This window comes from Triticum aestivum, chromosome 2A, assembly GCF_018294505.1.
Source record: "Triticum aestivum cultivar Chinese Spring chromosome 2A, IWGSC CS RefSeq v2.1, whole genome shotgun sequence".
In the NCBI taxonomy this organism is placed as follows: Eukaryota; Viridiplantae; Streptophyta; class Magnoliopsida; order Poales; family Poaceae; genus Triticum; species Triticum aestivum.
In genome coordinates this window covers 35,317,962-35,328,750 of record NC_057797.1, presented here as the reverse complement: position 1 = coordinate 35,328,750, position 10,789 = coordinate 35,317,962, and the positions used below count along the sequence as shown (strand labels likewise).

The 10,789-nt window shown below is 47.1% G+C and overlaps 1 pseudogene; it reads left to right on the top strand.

Annotated features, from left to right (window-relative positions):
• LOC123191442 (protein IRON-RELATED TRANSCRIPTION FACTOR 3-like) overlaps positions 1-10,789 on the top strand; it is a 23,654-nt pseudogene that overhangs the window by 7,311 nt on the left and 5,554 nt on the right.

Here is a 10,789-nt window from a genome sequence, read left to right as displayed (position 1 = left end):
AAATCATTGTGATGAAGTACCTACTAATGTTGATGTTTTTTGCAACCTGATATATTTGATCCTCGAAATTGGGATGGCATTCTAAAGCAATTGATAATTTGGTAGAGAGGGGTCCTAAGAGGGCGTCTATCCAAAAGGGTCATAAAGATAAACTTGGTAGGAGATTTTCTAGAATCACTTTTGCGACAAGATGTTATTCCAAAGATTGTACTATGTACCAACATGATATATAACAGTAACAATAATAACAATTAGATATTATTTTCCTCGTCGTCACTTGCTATGCCGAGGGCCCAATTTCTGACTTTGCACCGGGCCTCCATTTTTCCTGGTACGGCCCTGCGCCTAAGGACGCCTACAGTCTAAGGCCGCGAGGCTGACGGCGGTAGCGGGTTCTAATCCTCCTCGTGCGACTGATGGCGGTGGGGGCCAATCCCTCTCGCGTTGCAGGATCTCCGGCTGGAGCTCCGTTGCGGCCCTGGACGACATGGTTCTTACGACAGAGATGGGCGCCGGAGCGCCCTCCCCCCCGGATTTTTCCGGCGACCAAGACTGCCACTCTGGCCACGAGGGCGGCACGACGTCTGGTTCAGGGGGCTCGGTGCGGCTACTCATCTCCGCGTGGTGCGGGTGGTGGCGATGGTGCCCGCTGAGATCTCCGGCCTATTGTTGGGAGCCGGCGGGTGGCGCGGTCCTTTGGTTCGTTTTGCTCTAAGATGGTGTTCTGCCGGTTGCCGACCCTCATGGATTTGGCCATTGACGAGTTCCAGAATGCTCCGCTGGAGATCTTCATTGGATGCTCGACGCATGTAGATTTCTAGATCGGATGGGATTCGGTCATGTGCGCCCCTATTTCAGTCCGAGTGACTTCAGGAGGGTTTGACGCGAAGCTTTGTTGTATGTTGGCAGTATGGGACATGTCGGTATTTCATTTCCATGGTGAAGACAGTGACAAAGAACGTCATGGTGGCTGAGGTCTGAGGTCTTGTAATAGTGGATCGAGTCTTCGCAGCGATGAGGACTTTGCTTGGCGATTTTTGACTCGTGGTAGTGGCATCAGCAAGTGGGGGTGGCAGCATAGGCGGAGTACAGAGTCTTAGCTTTCAGGGTGAAAGCCTAAGGTCTGGCCTTAATTGGTGCATGGCGATGACCTTGTTGAAGGCATTGTTTTGAGAGCACAGATCTTCTCCAGGGTGAAAACCTAAGATATAGGATCGGGCGATGACGGTGCTTCTGCACCGTTTCCTTCTTGGAGGCGTTGTTTTTGGAGAATTAGGATTTCGGGTGTTGTCGAGGTGGTGGTTCGTGTTGCAGCTACGAGGAATTGATCACTGTTGCAGGATCTTTTTTTCTTCTTCTTCTTCTTATTGTCTTTTGGCTGTGTGCATCCGTAATGTCTTTACGATATTGCATTGTTGTAGAGGTCAGGTGTAATTGGTATCTCCACGATATTAATACATTCTCTTTGTCGAAAAATTCACAATCTTAGCTCCAAAAGACCAACCCCATTAACCGAGTCGTTTAATTTATTGGCCCAGTTAACATCAAAATTCGCACTATTCTTCCCAGCACTATGTCAGAATGATGTTAAAATCTCCACTACTAAAAAAGGGGCTAGTGCACCCAGAACCCAGTAATTTTGTCAATAAACTCCAGTTTTTTTTATCTGCATACCTATAGCCACAAACGGCCACACAACACCAACAGGAGTTATCCCTTTTTGTTTCTAATGCAGCAGGAAACTAAATACTAGGTTCCATTGGACTAAGAAGACGCCTCAAAATTCTCAGTAATTCTTACTAGCAATCCCACAGCCGTACGAGTAGTCTACGAATAATTCCACTAAGGATATTTATTACTACATAAATAATTAAGAACACCCTGATAAAAATCCTCTTTCTTTCTCTCCAACAAAACAATAATTCAGGTATCATGAACTTTTAAAATAACGCTAACCAGTTTAAGCTCGCCAGCGTTATTCAACCCTCTGATGTTCCATGTATGTCACTATAATCATTTCTCATATATATATTTTGTTCGACATATGTTGCAAACCAACTCTTTTTCAGAACTCATAACCAGTTAGATCACAATCACCGACAATACGAGAATTAAGAACATTGAGTCCTCTAGGGTGCAAACTTTCCATAATGAGGTTTTCTCTAGGGTGCAAACACCGTGTTCTCTTACCATCGTCGTAGTAAGATCAATACTGCTAAACACATAAATGTGTCACGTATTGGAGACGTATAGGAGGTTGAGTATATCTCCAGGATAGCTAGGCGCATAGGATATTTTGTTGTAACTACTAGCTAGCTTATCTCTTATCTTTCTTCTTCCTTAAGTTGTATCACAACAAACTCTTGTATGCGTATCTCAGGTTCGCACCCTGCCTATTTAACACGCATCACCTCGTCCTAGATTGGGTAAGACGTTTCTGCCAACGCACATGGTAATCAGAGCCTTCCTACATCCCATCTAGCCCGCATCATCTCCACCTGTGCCGAAACCATGTCTTCCTCCTCCGGTGCCGCCTAGTCCAATCTTAATGGGCAGGTCAACGAGAAGCTTTCCCGCACGAACTACGTGCTGTGGCGCATGCAGATCACACCCCAATCGCGTGGCGCCGGTGTCTTCGGCTACATCGACGGCACATCACCCGAGCCGGCCAAGCTCCGCGCCGCCAAGGACAAGGACGGCAAGGACACCTTCGAGCCCAACCCTCTCCACTCTCTCTGGGTCAAGGAGGACCAGCAGGTGCTCGGCTTATTCCTCCTCAGCAACCTTTCCAAGGAGGTGCTGGTCACGGTGACTACGGTCACCACGGCGAACGCGCTCTGGACGACGCTGACGGGCATGTACTGGTCGCAGTCGCTGAGCCGCATCAATAACATCCGAATCTCCCTCTGTTGGGGAACGTAGCAGAAATTCAAAATTTTCTACGCATCACCAAGATCAATCTATGGAGTAATCTAGCAACGAGGGGAAGGAGAGTGCATCTACATACCCTTGTAGATCGCTAAGCGGAAGCGTTCAAGTGAACGGGGTTGATGGAGTCGTACTCGTCGTGATCCAAATCACCGATGATCCTAGTGCTGAACGGACGGCACCTCCGTGTTGAACACACGTACAGCCCGGTGACGTCTCCTACGCCTTGATCCAGCAAGGGGAGAAGGAGAGGTTGGGGAAGACTCCATCCAGTAGCAGCACGACGGCGTGGTGTGGTGGAGGAGCGCGAGACTCCAGCAGGGCTTCGCCAAGCACTACGAGAGACGAGGAGGGAGAGGGGTAGGGCTGCGCCAACAGGGAGAGAAAATCACATGTGTTGGGCAGCCCCAAACCTCAAGTATATATAGGGGGAGGGGAGGGGTTGTGCCCCCACCTAGGGTTCCCTCCCTAGGGGTGGCGGCAGCCCCCAAATCCCATCTGGGAGGCGGCCAAGGGGGAGAGAGAGGGGGGCGCACCTAGGGTGGGCCTTAGGGCCCATCCGCGCCTAGGGTTTGCCCCCTCTCCTCTTGAGGACGCCTTGGGCCTTGATGGGAGGCGCCCCAGCCCACATAGGGGCTGGTCCCTTCCCACTTATGGCCCACGCAAGCCTCCGGGGCTGGTGGCCCCTCCCGGTGGACCCCCGGACCCCTCCGGTGGTCCCGGTACACTACCGGCGATGCCCGGAACACTTCCGGTGGCCAAAAACATACTTCCTATATATCAATCTTTATGTCCGGACCATTCCGGAACTCCTCGTGACGTCCGGGATCTCATCCGGGACTCTGAACAACATTTGGTAACCGCGTACATACTTTCCCTATAACCCTAGCGTCATCGAACCTTAAGTGTGTAGACCCTACGGGTTCGGGAGTCATGCAGACATGGCCGAGACAACTCTCTGGTCAATAACCAACAACGGGATCTGGATACCCATGCTGGCTCCCACATGCTCCGCACTGAAATTCCGCACTGAATAGTACGTAAACATAACTTGGGCTTTAGATTTGGCCCATTATCACACTGATATCAAATTTGTCATTTTTATATCTCAAAAAATAGTTCAAATTTTCATATGAAATTTTGTGACAGCATACATTGATGTTACACTAAAGAGCTATAATTTTTTTTCAGATTTTTTCAAATATTCTATGGCATCCGGTGCACCGGTAGCACCACAAGTACGGATGCACTGGATACATTCCTACTTCCTGTGTGCCAGAATCTCCTTTCTTCAGGCAAATTCCATACTTTCCTCATGGCTGATCTGAGCCCTCTGCTTTTTGTGCACATGACAACCGCGTGGAATTCGTTCTCCCTTCCATTGCCACAGATGTTGCATGTGGCATCCAGCTCAAGGGTTCTCTTGTGCTTATTTTCTTTTGTTGCTAGGGTATTAGTCGCTACTCTCGAGGCAAAAATCTGAACTTTACCAGGCACCTTCGTTTTCCAGATGAGATCCCAGATACTGCGATCATTTGCTTCCCTTGATGAACTCGAAGGGGTATGCTTTAATTGGGCCAAGTTTTCAGCAAGCTTGTAGGCACTCTTCACTGAGAACACTATGTTATTCTCATGGTGCCATGCTACCCGGTCCTCCACCCCCGAGGCCGGGATCGGGATTCTGCATATGTCATCGGCATCGAAAGGGTAAAAATAAACTGTCGGATGAGTTCTTCATTCCATTCCTTCCTATCCGGGAGCATAAGCTGGTTGACCCACCTCAATCGAGTCCTCCTGATAAAAGCTGCCGTCAATAGACCCTCTCTTCTCGGTAGCCATTGGTCCTGTTGGATCTGTATGTTCCTGCCATCCCCTATTCTCCAGATGAGCCCCTTCTTTAGGAGTGGAAGCCCAAACTCTATAGCTCTCCATACCGGGGACGCATTTGAAGCAAAGACGGTGTCCAGTAGATTACCATTGGGATAGTATTTAGACTTCAGCACTCTCGCACAGAGGCTGTCTGGATTTTGGATTAGCCTCCATCCTTGTTTCGCAAGAAGGGCTTGGTTAAAGAGATGCATATCTCTGAAACCAATACCGTCTGCCCTCTTGGGTTTAGTCATCCGTTCCCAAGACATCCAGTGGACCGTTCTGTGTCCTTCTTCATCTCCCCACCAGAAGTCCCTAATCATCCTCTCATATTTTTCGCAGAAACCTTTTGATAACATGAATACACTCATGATATAGGTTGGGATGCCTTGGACCACCGATTTTACTTGGACCTCTTTTGCCGCAAAGGACATGAACTTTTCTGACCAGTCACTGCATCTCTTACTGAATCTATCCATAATTGGTTGGAATTGTTCATCCTTCATTCTTCCTTCCGGAGTAGGTAGTCCTAGATACTTGCTCTCAAAGGTATCTGTTTGTACCCCAGGAATGTTTTTTATTTCTTCTCTCGTCGCAGCTGGGCATACTTCGCTAAATAGGATGGAACATTTGCTTTCACTGAGGAGTTGGCCAGTACATTTCTGGAAGGTGACCAACACTCTCTTGATGGATTCAGCTTGCTCAACTGCGGCCTTGAAAAAAGTAAGCTATCATCCGCGAAGAGGAGCTTCGAGATATTGGGCTATTTCTCGCTATTTTGATAGGAGACATGTTGTTCACAACCATTTCTTTTTTCAACAAATGTACCAATCCAACTGTGACAAAGAGAAGCAAATACGGGCTGAGAGGGTCCCCTTGCCGCAAGCCTCTGGATGGGACGAACGCGTCTAGCAAACCCCCATTGCATCTCACTAAATATTTCACGGAACGGACACACTGCATCACCCATCCAGTCCATTTCCTGCAAAACTCTTCTTTCCGAAACACCCCTTCCAAAAAGTTCCAGTCCACTCTATCATAGGCTTTAGCTAGGTCTAGCTGGTAGGCACAGTAGTTGTCTCTGGCATTCTTACTATGTTGGATTTTGTGGAAGGATTCAAATGCAATTATAGCATTATCAGTGATCATCCTGCCCGGTATGAATGCGCTCTGGGTCTCAGATATAATCTCATCCAATAACGGTCGGAGACGGTAGACAAGGCATTTAGACACCACCTTGTAGATGACGTTGCATAAGCTAATGGGTCTAAAATCCTTTAGCGGCTAGGGGTTCTTCCCTTTAGGGATTAGGACGATCACCGTGTCATTTATCCCCTCGAGAAATATACCGCTTTCAAAAAATTCTAGAACTCCTCTTGTAATGTCATCTTTGATTTCCCCCCAATTTCTTTGAAAAAAGCGCGCCGGGAAACCATCGGGGCCTGGGGCTTTGAGTGGGCCAATTTGGAAAAGAGCATCTCCAACTTCTGTCTCAGAGAAAGGTTTTGTCAACATATCATTCATATCATTGTTTACTCTGGCCGCGATTAGATCCAGTATCTCCTTCGGATCCACACCTTCTTCTTTCTCATATAGTTTTTTGAAGAAGGAGTTCGTCATTTCCTTGATACCTCTGTCCTCCTCAACCCACACTCCATTTTCATCATTTAGCTTTGAGATTGTGTTCTTCTTCTCCCTCCAGGCCGCTTTCTGTTGGAACCATCTTGTGGTTTTCTCTCCCTCCTTGAGGTAAGTAGCATGTGACCTCTGTCTCCACATAATATCCTCCCGAAGGAGCAGTTCATCCAGCTCATGAGCTAGCATATCCTCTCTCTTCTGATTTTCTGGTGATGGAGCCGAGCTCCAGATCCTTTTTAGCTTCGATCGGATTTCTGAAGTTTTTTTTTATGACCGATCCAAAGTCCATAGTGGCCCAGCAGCGCAAACTCTCTTGCATGTGTTTCAACTTAGCGCAGATCTTCTGTAAACTCCCAGCCGGACCATCTTCCTTCCATGCCGTGGTAATCGTTGGTTGTAGTGATTCGGCCCTTTTTCACATTTCTTCGTATCTAAAAATACCACTGTTGGCTGTTGCCCTTATCCACAGGCCTCCACTCTTACCTTTCCCCAACTCTCAGCAGGACAAGGAGATGATCAGACCTCGATGAGCAAATATGTTCCACGGTGGCCTGTTTAAAGTAGTCCGTCCACTCGGGTGATGCCACACATCTGTCCAAGCGTGCACGAACATTTGAATGCCCTTGCTGTTTATTATTGTACGTCCACCCTGGCTCTCTGTATCCCATGTCAAACAGATTGCAATCTGACAGAACTTTCCGAAAAATTTCCATGTTCTTCTCGGATCTCTTTGTGGATGAAAAGTGTTCGGATTGCCACATAGTTTCATTGAAGTCGCCCATCATCAGCCATGGGAGATTACTAGTATCTTTAATCCTTCTAAGCAATGTCCACATATGGTGTCGTTCATGTGCTTTTGGTTCACCGTAGACAAAGGTCCCCCTCCACTGTTTACCATGAGGATTCAACCGAATTAACACATCGATGTATCTCGCCCCCACGGCGATCTTTTTATTTCCACACTCTCATCATAGAAGAGGGCAATGCCGGCACCTTTTTCAGTGCCGAGTTGCGTGATACAATGGCGAAGGCCGAGCCTCCACTTTAAGTTCCTTACATAATTGTTATTATGCCGTGTTTCAGAGAGGAAGATGAGCTTGGGCTTGTAGATGTGCACGACACACACGAGCTCTTGAACTATACGAGGTTGTTCGAGGGCTCGACAGTTCCATCCCATAATCGTCATGGCTCTTGGCGGGCACCGCCCTTGGTGCCCACCAGGTCACCGGGAGCCCCTGGCCCGGTAGCTTCCTTTCCATCCTCCTTCCCGAACAAAACTTGTTATAGTAGACAATCATAAAGTCATGGTGTTAAGCCCTTATAGGATCAATACAGCACAACAGTAACCATCGTTGCTCATGTAGTACTAGTAATAGTTTTTTTATTCGCAGGCCTCTCACCGACAGCATGTCCGCAAAGCAGAGAGGGAGAACGAGAAGCATAACCGCGCTCAATGATCTCTTCGGTGAGCATGGCAAAACGCTAGGTGCGCATTAATTACAGCCTCGTAGATTACATCAGTCTAGTCATAGTGGGGGAGTAACTTAGACTAGTGTTGTATATATGACATTAGTCTAATTTATTATCTTCATAATGCAAAGTAACATAATAGTAGTATCATAAATAGCTTCATTTATTAACTCGTAGACTTATCTTGTTTTGGAAAGCGCTATGTTACAGTAACATATTATGTTACCATCTTTTATTAATTACTTGTCAGATAAGTAGAATTTTTTCGAACTGCGCTATGTTACTAGTTAAGTTACTTTCACTATGACTAACCTCACACCACAGCATTGCTCTGGTGACCCGTTTCTCAATTTTCCATGTGGTTATTATTTGGAAGGTTACACTTGAGCGTGGGTGGGTATGTGAATCTGCATGATCTTGTTCTCATCCATGTGATGGATTTGCCTAGTAGATCCATCCTAGTGTATGTTTAATTATGCTGGTAAAAACATGGATGAACTTATCATCTGTGCGCTTCAGCTCCGACATCAACGTATGGTGTCAAGCTGCCTGAGAAAGACAGTGTGAATTAATGTATATTGCGTGCGTTTTTTTAGAAAAGGAGGACCCCCGGCCTCTGCATCTGGATGATACATACAACCATTTTATTAATTATTCACATAAGACCTTATGAAGTCATACAACAGTAAGACTAAAGTCGCCGTCTAGGCAACATCTGTCGCTATTCCTATCGAGTTGATGTAGGGATGCTGATAGTCTGGGCCGAATACCAAACAGACCTCACAGCCAAACCTAACATCTAAGACCTAAGGTCCCAATCAGGACGCCTTCCGGGTATGGAGCACCCCCCAGTCCGGTGCACTCCTCAACCAGGACGCCTGCCAGGTATAAGGCCGCCGCAGCCACCTGCCATCAATCCATCTTCAGAGCTGTACTGTTGCATCTACCATGCCAGGTCTGTCTCCCATCGATGCCGCCAGACAGCATCGTCCTCCTGCGCGAGTCCATCCTCGTACATCGGGCGTCGAGTCTTCACTGCCCCACGCCGCCGAGATCTGCCGTCATCAATGTGTAGGATGAAGCACCGCTCCACCAAGAAAGCCGCCCACTGGTCCCTCGATTCCGTGTACGCCTCAAGAATGACGCATGTGTATTGCCTACTTGTCATTAGAATTTTACTTATCTTAGATTTCTGATATCACTCAAGTTTGCTATTAAACATACATTTTATTTATTCTGAATTCTGATCGATCTAATGCAATATCACAACTGAGCAGCTGGTTCGTTCTTCCACAAACAGGTTACAATGGAGAGGAATGACTAATGAGCTGCAGGATGAGAACGGTGTGCTCCGAAACCAACTTCTGGAGCTACAAAATGAGCTGACGATCTAGGTCGCAGGCAACCCAAGTTGGGGCCATGGTGCTGCTGGGTCGCCTCACCCTGTTTCTCACTCTGCCAGCACGGTTTCGCCGTCACAGACGCCGACCATCATAAGCGCAGGATTCCCCTTTCAACAGCCAGCAGTCATGGAGCACTCTTATGCAGCACCACCACATGAACTTAAGCTCTTCCCAGATGAGGCATCTGATATCGAAGGCCTTGAAGCATCACAGACCACCCAGAGGGCCCCAATCATTACAATGTTGCCTGACCGCAGGCAAGGTACCCAACACAGTCAGCCTCGTGGCCTAAGCCTGGGCCTCCCGAAGACGGAGGATGAACAACGTAGAAGTAGTAGTAGCTCTGCCTCTGGTAGAGATTGAGTGGATCATGAAGTTTCTATTTGAGCGTAGGGAATGTACACAATTGAGCATGTGCATGTAAGTACCAGAGCCCATCTTGGATCTGGTAAAGTTTTTCATTTTTCTTTTTGAAACTTAGGATCTGGCCAAGACTTGATTTATATTCTAGTTTTGACCATGTGTGTCAGTGTGTGTGACGTGGTGATATTAATTATTGTCACATTTCAACCACATTACCTCTAATTCTACAAAAAAAACACATTTTAGCAATTGAGGAGGTTTAGAAACAGATCAGCAATGTGGATTTCTGTTGCATCGTCAATTGGTGATTAATGCATGAGTGAGTGATTTGTAGCAAGTAAGTGGCGTGGCAGTGGAAGGTGCATGCAAAATGTTATACAAAGCAGATGCCGATTAGTCTACCTAGCTTTGTCATGCAGATGTAAAATCATATACAGGCAGAACAACCATGCAACTTGGATGCTCAACCAATTGAGCGACATGGGCATGGCACTTGACAACTGGTGACACTAGGCATGCAAATTTGGAACATTTAGGGTCCCTCTGACCCTGGTTAGTTCAATCAAATGAACTAAAATTTAAGAGTAATGTGAATTCCGAAATTTTAGTTCATTTAGTCGAAGTAAAGAGGATCAGAGGGTATCCTCAAGGTTTCAAATTTGGGATCCATAGGTGGCACCTTGTTGATGGCAGTTTTGATTTCTCTCTAGGTCCCCTCTCCAACAAGGCACCAAGCACGTCTCACCACCGATATCCTCTGCCTACATCCCTTGTTTGAGCGCCGCCTACTCCTAACTACATGTCCTCAACACCTCACCGATCGCCCTCTCCTCACCAGCTGCGTCCGGGCAAGGATGTTGCGATCAACTGTCTTTGCTACCAGCTATTGAAATCTTTGTTCCTATTGTGGCAAGATGGATGTAATCTATTCAAACAATGATTCACCAACAGGAGGTAGCCGTCTGACTCCCCAATGCATGCCTTTACTTCCAGTGTCCACTAGAGAGACAAAGATCAGTCGGGTGGTGAGACGTCACTACTATCACTGGAGACAACCGGAACCTCCAACCTTCGACTTTTTGGTCCACCCCAATATCTCACACACTATTATAAATATA